The sequence below is a fragment of the Heterodontus francisci genome, chromosome 6 (assembly GCF_036365525.1).
Source record: "Heterodontus francisci isolate sHetFra1 chromosome 6, sHetFra1.hap1, whole genome shotgun sequence".
NCBI lineage: Eukaryota > Metazoa > Chordata > Chondrichthyes > Heterodontiformes > Heterodontidae > Heterodontus > Heterodontus francisci.
This window is the reverse complement of record NC_090376.1, coordinates 17073732-17084018: the sequence shown is the minus strand read 5'-3', so window position 1 is coordinate 17084018 and position 10287 is coordinate 17073732. Positions and strand designations below refer to the sequence as shown.

Genomic DNA, 10287 nt, shown 5'->3' with positions numbered 1-10287 from the left:
CAGAGGAGCTTACTGGAGATTTTGATTACTGCCTTACACTGACAGAGATGTCAGCTCTTTGGTGAGACTTTAAACCGAGGCCCTGCTTTACCTCACCGGTGCAATATTTTGAAGAACAGCAGGGGACCACTCCTCTGTGTCCTGGCCAATACTCATCTCTCAACTATCATCACTCAAACAGATGATCTAGTCATTATCATAATGCTGTTTCCGGTTTTCATTTTGGATTTCCAACGCCTGTAGTAATTCGTTTTTTGTTTTCCATCTTAGAAGAGTGCCCATCTTTGCCTCTGCAACAGAGGGAAGGCACAATTCCAGCAATAGTTGTCTATATTGCCTGCATATTGAGCTGGAATACAGCAAAGCATTTGCTGATAAGAACCAAGCAGGAAAAAGAGCTATTTAAGAGACCATTACATTATAATAAAGAAAACACTTATGTTAAACCTTGACACCTTTATTCCTGAACTCTGCACTCCTCTAATTCTGGCCTCTTGCCCATCCCTGACTTTTATTGCTTCACCATTGGTGGCCATGCCTTCAGCCACCTGGATCCTAAATTCTGGAATTCCATCACTAAACCTCTCCAACTCTCTTTCCTGCTTTAATTTGCTGCTTAAAATTCTTTGACCAAGGTTTTGGTCACCAGTCCTAGTATCTCCTTATGTGGCTCGATGCTAAATTCTGTCTGATAATGCTCCTGTGAAGCACCTTTGGACATTTTGCTCGTGGTGGGCTCTTCGTTGTTTGCGTATGTCTTCTGTGGATCTTGGCATGACTGAAGAGATTGGTACGGGCATCCTCAGAACTGGCAGTTCATATTGCTGTTGTTGGTGCTTGGGGGAACTTTTGCAGCTGTGCCACGTTACTATGTTAAAGACACTCTATAAATGCAAGTTGTGAATAATAATTATAATTGAACTGCAAAAGTGGTTTACTAAAATTGTATTCATCAGTGTTGAGCAGGAATTTCTATTTTGTTTCATTTCGTTTTCTCTGCTGTTGAGAGATAGTATTGCTGTGGAATGGAAAACATTTTTGCAACTTTGATGCCATTGAACTCCAGTTTACCCAAACCCATCAGTGGCAGTGCTCGACTACCATCTCTTCGGGTACACTCGGCTATTTCCGGCCGCATTCTGCCCCTCAAAAAGATGGCAACAACAATCCTCCAGGCGTGATTACGCATGCGCACTGTCCTGCGCTTGCCCCGCTCTTCTGGGGCTTTTTTTTAGCTGTCACGCAATATCTCCTTATAATTAAGATGTTGGCCTGCGTTCGTTCGGATGAGCAGATGAAACTCGTCCAAGCAACATCACCGTTAGTAGTATGCAAAAAAAATACATGAACAGACTGACGCAAAATTATAAAAATTAATTTATCAGGCGCTAGCCGGGCGTTTTGGCAGGTTGGGGTCCTTCTTGAGTTGAGTCGTAGCGGGCGCACTGACGCTATTGCTGCTGTTGTGAGGAGGCCTTTTCCACAGTCCGGCTCCCAGTATAACGAAGTCAGCTGCAACTTAATGACATAGTAAGTGGGAGAAATCAGTTTTAAATAAAAGCAATTAAGCTGTGGCGTCAAGTCTCTGAGCTGCAGCATTCTGTCTAAGTTTTATTCAAGTGGAAATTCAGCCTATTTTGAATCGTATTTAGGAGTCATGTAGGAATAAAGTGATATATATATATATATATATACACACACACATATGTCTACGTGCGTTTTGGATGGAGGAATAGGCAGAGTTAATATAAACTAAATGGTGCAATTCTAAAGGGGGTGATAAAGCAGAGAGACCTGGGAATCTAAGAACACAAACCCTTGAAGGTGGCAGGACAAGTTGAGAAGGCTAATTAAAGTAGCATATGGGAGCCTTGGCTTTATTAATAAGAGACATAGGGTACAAAAACAAGCGAGTTATGCTAAATTTTTATAAATCATTGGTTAGGTCTCAGCTGGAACATTGTGTTCAGTTCTGGGCATCGCATCTTCAGAAGTGTGTCAAGGCCTTGGAGAGGGTCCAGAGGAGATTTACTAGAATGGCACCAGGGTGTGGGACTTCAGTTATTGGAGAAGCTGGGGCTGTTCTCCTTGAATCTGACAAGGTTACGGGGATATTTAATAGAGCTGTACAAAATTTTGACTGGTTTTGATGGATTAGATTTACAGTATGGACTCATGGCCTCCTTCGGTGCTGTAAATGGCTGTATAACTCTAAACTATATCCAACGGCAGGAGGGTCAATAACCAGAAGACAGATTATTTATGTATGCTTAAGTAAATGATTGGTAAATGAACCAGTGGGGAGATGAGATTTTCTTTTAATTCAGTGAGGCGTTCTAATCTGGAATACACTGCCTGTAAGTGTAGTTGAAGGATATTTAATAGTAACTTTCAACAGGAAATTGTGTATATATATCTGAAAAGGAAAAAAAAAAGTGTAGAGATGTTAGCAAAGAGCAACAGAGTTTGACTAATTGAATAGCTCTTTCAAAGAGCTGGCACAGACACAGTGGGCCAAATGGCATCCTTGTATGCTGTATAATCCTACAATACAAATATATAAATCCTCTATATAACCATTAATCTACATATACTAAATTTTTGATATGTTGCACACTCCTTATTTGGGCACTACCATTCTTTGACACATTCACGCCTGCAGCTGCACACATCTGCCATTTAGATGGAGCTTCAAAAAGCTGCAGTGTCCCACACCTGTACCTACAGCCTCCCCGATGCACTGAAGGGAAAATCACTAAGTCCTTATGCAATGGGCAAAGCCAAAGGACATTGTTATATGCCATTGTACAATATTTATATAAATGTCATACATGATCTGTAGTTTTGCTGTTGATAAATTGGAAGCCACACTATTTTGTAATGCTAAGAGAATTAGATTGTATAATTTACACTGTACTTTTCTGTCAGGAAAGGAGGGAGGGCTAACCTGTATCTTTGAGACCAGAATGTCTTACTGATTTCAGTGAACAAAGTTTAAGATCATACTTGCTGTATGGTCAGGGAATTTTTCAGATTGGATTGTGATAGCCTGATGAGTTTTTTTTCCTCTTGTAATTTACTAACCTTGTACATGAAATAATCTTAGGTGTGGCATTTAATACATGTTCTGTGTCTCCCTGGGGAAGAGACTGAGGTGCAAATAAGACCCTGACAGATTAAAAATTGGATTTTGGATGGAACTGATCATCAGCTTGTACTTTCCTTTAAATGGCACTTGTGCTTTGTAAAATGTTCAGTGTTAGCCAAGAAATACTACTCAATAATATTTACAACTAATTGCAGCAACACCTAAACCAATAGATCAGTGGGTAAGCATCCTGTCTAGTATAGTGGTGAGCTATGTAGATGAGATGAGCCCTAGGTATAATCCCTGTTTGTGCTGAACTCAGATAGAGTGGCGTGGCACTCTGGTTGTCCATGGCAGCTCCAGCTGAGGGAGGGGAAAGTATATCAGGGTGTTATTGAATGGTTTCTGGAAACTGAATGTGTATGGATGTCAGTTGCCTGTTAAGGCAACCCACAACCACCCACCCACCCCCCAGGCCATGGTTAACCAGGTACCATCTAGGCTCACGTGTGAAGGATGGGCACTTATGTGAGAGGAGCAGAAGAAATAACTGATCGAATAGCAGCAGAAATGATCCGCTCGAGGCTTGAAGTCTGCAACTAAAGCGAGAGATTCAGGTGGCATCGTACTGTTGGAAATGAACTTTTCCTGTTCTTGGCCAGATCATTAGACATAACAAGTGTCCTGGATCAATGCACAATGCAAAACTATCGAGTGACACTGGAATGCATGACTGCTAGTCAAGAAATTGATGCTGACAGAATTGTAAGTTTCTTTGCAGTGAAGGGATTAGAATTTGAAATTCACTGCCGCACATTGTTAAAGTAGGACCATAAATTCTTTAAAAGGGGAATTAGTTTGAAAAGAGGAATATGGGCTTCAAGCAAGAGAGTGATAATAGGTCAGGTGGGGAATAAAAACACTGGCACACATTTGATGGCTAGAAGTTAAAAGTGCAATATTAATAATTGTTGTTGGAATGACCTGTTCCTGTATTGTAACATTTTATAGCTTTGGTGAATTATTTTGTTTTTTCCACCAGTCAGAAAATAATCTCCTGCTCTCTTACCACTCATAGCTATGCCACTGATGACCGTATTTTCAGAAAAAATAATCAAGTATTGTCATCAGTACTTCAGTAAAAACGTAATCTTGAATACTTGAGCTTTTTCATGTACTATGTTTTCAATAACTATTTCAGTGAGGTGCAAAAGCGACCTTTTTATGGCCATTTGAGTTGTAAAGAAAAAGCCCAGTAGTAAAGCTATGGACATCTCTTCTCAAGCTTGGATTTCATTGAGAAAGCATTTTGAACTCTGTACCACTGGGCTGATGCGCTGGTAGTTACAGGTTTGGCACTAATGGTGGAAGAATTTTGAGGTAATAAGTTAAAAGCATCACTCAGGAAGAATATTGGCATTTTATAGTGACTTGGTTTGCGTGTAATTCAGATGACGATGCTGATTAAACCTGGTGGCAACACGGAATATAGATTGCTGATGTCATACTGGAGCAGTGACCTGTGGCAGCATGTAACACAGGGAAGCAAGTTTGATTCCCCGTGGTGACGTGTTCCAAAATTACAGTAAGATCTTTGATTAAAGGAAAAGTGACCACCAAGACAATGTTGTCTGCCTTCGAGCAGTCAACTGGAGTGGCATGGACAGAGGATAGAAAGCAGATCATGTCCTCTGACGAAATGGAGCCAACTCATAACTTCTAACCCTACAACCAGAATCACTTTCGCTTAAGGCCATTTGCTGAACTCAGTGCTCTGATCAATTAGTGATAACTTCACTAAATGTTAGAGAAGAAGGGGAAAAGCTGTGTCTTTTGATAAGATAAAGAGTTACCTTTGGAATTCTCTACCTCGGAGGACTGTGGATGCTCAGTCGCTAAGTATATTCTAGACTGAGAGCAATGGATTTTTGAGTATTAAGGGAATCGAGAGATATGGGGATCGGGTAGGAAAGTGGAGTTGATGTAGATAATCAGCAGTGATTTTATTGAATGGCAGGCTCAAGAGACTTGGGGCGGCACAGTGGCGCAGTGGTTAGCACCGCAGCCTCACAGCTCCAGGGACCCGGGTTCAATTCCGGGTATTGCCTGTGTGGAGTTTGCAAGTTCTCCCTGTGTCTGCGTGGGTTTTCTCCGGGTGCTCCGGTTTCCTCTCTCAAGCCAAAAGACTTGCAGGTTGATGGATTAATTGACCATGATAAATTGTCACTAATATAGGTAGGTGGTAGGGAAATATATAGGGACAGGTGGGGATGTTTGGTAGGAATATGGGATTAGTGTAGGATTAGTATAAATGGGTGGTTGATGTTCGGCACAGACTCGGTGGGCCGAAAGCCCTGTTTCAGTGCTGTATCTCTAATCTAATCTACTCATTAAATTGGGGGAAGGCAAATTTTACAAAACTGAGAGGTGATCTGGTGAAAGTGGACTGGATACAGCTACTTGAAGGAAAATCAGTGGTAAACCAGTGGGAGACATTCAAAAGTGAGATTCTCCAGACGCAGTGTAGGCATGTCCCCACAAAGATAAAGGGTGGTACAGCCAAATCTAGAGCCCCCTGGTTATCTGGAAGCATACAGGGTAAGTTAAAGCAGAAAAAGAAAGCTGATGACGATCACAAAAAACGTAATACTTTAGAAAGCCGAGAGGAGTATAAAAAGTGCAGGGGCGAAGTAAAAAAGGAAATCAGTACATTAAGAGCAAGGGGATAACTAAGGAATGGGTAGGGCCTATCAGGGATGTACAAGGGAACTTGTGTGGATGCAGAAGATGTGGGCAGGGTTCTTAATTAATTTTTTGTCTGTCTTCACAAAGGAGAGGGCTGATGCACACATTGTGGTATAAGAGGAGTGTGAAAGATAAGCATAATGAGAGAGCAAGTACCGGAACATAAGAAATAGGAGCAGGAGTAGGCCATTCGGCCCCTCAAACCTGCCCCACCATTCAATAAGATCATGGCTGATCTGCCCCAGACCTCAACTCCCCTTTCGTGCCAGCTCTTCATAGCCCTCAACTCCCTGATATTTCATAAATCTATCTGCCTCCTCTTTAAATACTTTGTGATCTAGCCTCCACAACTCTGTGGGGTAGAGAATTTCTGACATTCACTACCCTTTGAGAGAAGAAATTCCTTCGCATCTTGGTTTTAAATGAGTGTCCCCTTATTCTGTAACTATGTCCCCTAGTTAGAGATTCCCTCACTAGTGGAAACATCTTCTCAACATCTACCCTGTCAAGCCCCCTCAGAAACTTGTACGTTTCAATAAGAAAGCAATCATACAGGTGCAGCAAGCAGTTAGGAAGACGAATGGTATGTTGGCCTTCATTGCAAGAGGATTTGAGTACAGGAGCAAGGATGTCTTACTGCAGGGCCTTCGTGAGACCACATCTGGGGTATTTGTTTTGGTCTCCTTATCTGAGGAAGGATGTTCTTGCCATGGAGGGAGTGCAAAGAAGATTTACTAGGCTGACCCTTGGGTTGGCAGGATTGACTTATGAGGAGAGATGGGGTTGACGAGGCCTATTTTCACTAGAGTTTAGAAGAATGAGAGGGGATCTCATAGAAACCTATAAAATTCTAACAGGACTGGACAAGAGATGTGGGGAGAAAGCGGGAACTGGGTACTGAATTAGGCGATCAGCCATGATCTTTTTTGAATGGCGGAGCAGGCCCGAAGGGCCTACTCCTATTTTCTATGTTTTTATGTTTCACCCCTCATTCTTCTAAACTCTAATGAATAAAGGCCTAAACTGTTTAGCTGTTCTTGATAAGTCAACCTCTTCATCCCAGGAATCAGCCTAGTGAATCTTTTTTGAACTGCCTCCAATGCCAGTATATCCTTTCTTAAAATATGGGGACCAAAACTCTATGCAGTACTCCAGGTGCAGCCTCACCAACACTCTGTACAGTTGTAACAAGACTTCCCTATTTTTAAACTCCAATCTCCTAGCAATAAAGGCCAAATTTCCATTTGCCTTCTTAATTACTTGGTGCACTTTTTTGGAGTCTCTCTCCATTTAAATAATAGTCTGCCTTTGATTCTTCCTACCAAAGTGCATGGCCTCACACTTTCCTACATTTAATTCCATCTGCCAAGTCTTTGCCCACTCGTTCAGCCTATCTATATCCCTTTACAGATTCCTTATGTCCTCATCACAACATGCCCATCCACCTATTTTTGTATTGTCAGCAAAACATTACACTCTGCCCCCTCCTCCAAGCCATTAATATAGATAGTAAATAATTGAGGCCCTAGGACTGATCCTTGTGGCACTCCACTAGTTACTTCTTTCCAACCTGAAAAAGACCCATTAATCCTGACTCTTCTCTCTCTCTCTCTCCTGTGAGTTAACCAATCCTCGATCCAGGCTAATACATTACCCCCAATACCGTGAGCTCCTATCTTGTGCAGTAATCTTTTATGTGGCACCTTATCGAATGCCTTCTGGAAATCCAAATACACTACGTCTACCAGTTTCCCTTTATCAACTCTGCTTGTTATATCCTTAAAGAACTAGCAAATTTGTCCAACATGATTTCCGTTTCACAAAACCATGTTGACTCTGTTTGATTGTGTTAAGCTTTTCTAAATGTCCTGCTATTTCTTCCTTAATAATGGACTCTAGCATTTTCCTAATGACTGATGTTAGGCTGACTGGCCTATAGTTTCCAGCTTTTTGTCTCCCTCCCTTCTTGAACAGGGGCATCATATTAGCGGTTTTCCAATCTGCTGGGACCCTCCCGGAATCCAGTGAGCTCTGGAATATTTCGATCAATGCCTCCACTATCTCTACAGCCACTTCTTTGAAAACCCTTGGATGCAGGCCATCAGGTCCTGGAGACTTGTCTGACTTGGAACTATATCAATGTTCCTTCACTGTCGCTGGGTCAAAATCCTGGAACTCCCTTCCTAACAGCACTGTGGGTGTACCTACCCCACATGGACTGCAGCGGTTCAAGAAGGCAGCTCACCATCACCTTCTCAAGGGCAATTAGGAATGGGCAATAAATGCTGGCCTGGCCAGTGACGCCCACATCCCATGAATGAATTTAAAAAAAAAGTCCCATTAGTTTGTCAAATACTTTGTCCCTCGTGATCGAGACTGTTACAAGATTTTTCCTCCCGTTAGCTCCTTGCTTATTTGATATCTGTGGGATGTTTATAGTGTTCTCCACCGTGAAGACCAATGCAAAATATTGGTTTAAATTGTCTGCCATTTCCCTGTTCCCCGTTATCAATTCTCCAGTCGCATCCTCCAATGGTCCCACACTCACTTTAGCTGCTCTCTTTTTATATACCCATAGAAACTCTTGCTGTTTGTTTTTATATTTCTTGCCAAATTACTTTCATCAATTTTCTCCCTCTTTATTAGCTTTTTAGTCATCTGCTGTTGGTTCCTAAAAAATTCCTGATCCTCTGGCCTACCAGTAGTTTTCGCTGCTTTGTATATCTTAGTTTTTGATTGGATACTCTCCTTGACTGCCTTTGTTAACTACAAATGTTTCATCCTTCTCATCGAGTCCTTCTTTTTGACCGGGATAAATGTTTGCTGAGCATTATGAAATATCTGTTTAAATGTCTGCCACTGCTCATCCAGTGACCTTCCCCTTAGTCTATTTTCTCTGCCCACTTTAGACAACTCTTTCTTCATACCTCCGTAATTGCCCTTGTTTAAGTTGAGGACACTGGTTTGAGACCCGAGTTGCTCGAGCTCAAACTGAATTTAAGTTCTACCATGTTGTGATCACTACCCCCCAGAGGATCCTTAACTACGATATCTCTTATTAATCCTACCTCATTACACATTACTAGATCTAAAATAGTCTGTTTCCGGGTAAGTTCTGCAACGTATTGCTCAAAGTAACAATCCCTGATGCACTCTACAAATTCGTCTTCCATGTTACCTCTGCCAATCTGATTTGTCCAGTCAATATGCAGATTAAAATCATCCATGACAATTGTAGCGCCCTTCTTACACGCCTCCATTATTTCCCAATTTATACTTTGTCCTACAGTGAAGCAACTCTTCAGGGGCCTATAGACGACTCCCACCCATGATTTATTCCCTTTGCTATTCCTTATTTGCACCCAAACTGATTCCACATCACGATCTATTGCATCTATATCACTACTCACCACCACACTAATACCTTCCTTTATTAACAAAGCTACCCCACCTCCTTTTCCTTTTTGCCTATTTTTCCGGAATGTTGAATACCCTTGAATATTGAGTTCCCAGTCTTGGTCACCCTGCAACTACATCTTTGTAATAGCTATCAAGTCATATTCATTTATTTCTATTTGTGCCGTTAGCTCGTCTATCTTGTTACAAATGCTGCGTGCTTTCAGATAAAGAGCCTTAAGCTTTGACTTTTTACCATTATTATTCATTCTGGTTCTAATTTCTGCTGCACTCTTCTGCTTATATTTTCTGCCCCTTCCTGTCACACTTTGATTACCATCTGCCTCTTCACTACCCTGCACCTCTGCTCTCTCATTTCTTTTTGAATTTTCAGACTTCCCTTCATTTGAACCCCCCACCCCCCATCCCAACTAATTAGTTTATAGTCTTATCTACAACCCTAGTTATACGATTCGCCAGGATACTGGTCCCAGCATGGTTCAAATGAAGCCCGTCCCCAGTACTGGTGCCAGTGCCCCATAAATTGGAACCTGTTTCTCCCACACGAATCTTTGAGCCACTCGTTTACCTCTCTAATCTTATTTACCCTACACCAATTCGCACGTGGCTTCGATAGTTATCCGGAGATTATTACCTTTGAGGTTCTGCTTTTTAATTTAGCCCCGAGCTGCTCATAGTCCCTCAGCAGAATTGCTTTCCTACTCCTACCTGTGTCATTAGTACCTATATGGACCAGGACAACTGGATCCTTCCCCTCCCACTCCAAGTTTCTCTCCAACCCAGAAGAGATGCCCTTAACCTTGGCACCGGGTAGGCAACATAACCTTCAGGACTCTCTGTCTTTGCTACAGAGAACAGTATCAAGTCTTCTAACTATGTTATCCCCTATTACTACTACATTTCTCTTTTCTCCCCCCCACTTGAATGGCGCTTTGAACCACAGTGCTGTGCTCAGCAAGAACCTTGGATAAGGGCACTGGCTGAGGCTCCTCCTAAATTCTGGATCTCCATACCTGCCTCACTCGCAGTCACACCCT

The 10287-nt window shown here is 42.0% G+C and overlaps 2 protein-coding genes across 3 annotated transcripts in view; both read left to right on the top strand.

Annotated features, from left to right (window-relative positions):
• The first annotated feature begins 1440 nt into the window (after window positions 1-1440).
• Window positions 1441-10287, top strand: part of LOC137371151 (acetylserotonin O-methyltransferase-like) — a 69660-nt gene continuing 60813 nt past the window's right edge. Inside the window, exon 1 of the mRNA XM_068033184.1 lies at window positions 1441-1530. The gene's annotated coding sequence lies outside the window, so the exon portion shown is untranslated. The remainder of the gene's footprint in view (window positions 1531-10287) is intronic.
• The window catches only part of LOC137371150 (A-kinase anchor protein 17A-like), a 36892-nt gene continuing 28050 nt past the window's right edge, over window positions 1446-10287 (top strand). For both annotated transcript variants that reach the window (XM_068033182.1, XM_068033181.1), the window contains exon 1: window positions 1446-1530. The gene's annotated coding sequence lies outside the window, so the exon portion shown is untranslated. The remainder of the gene's footprint in view (window positions 1531-10287) is intronic.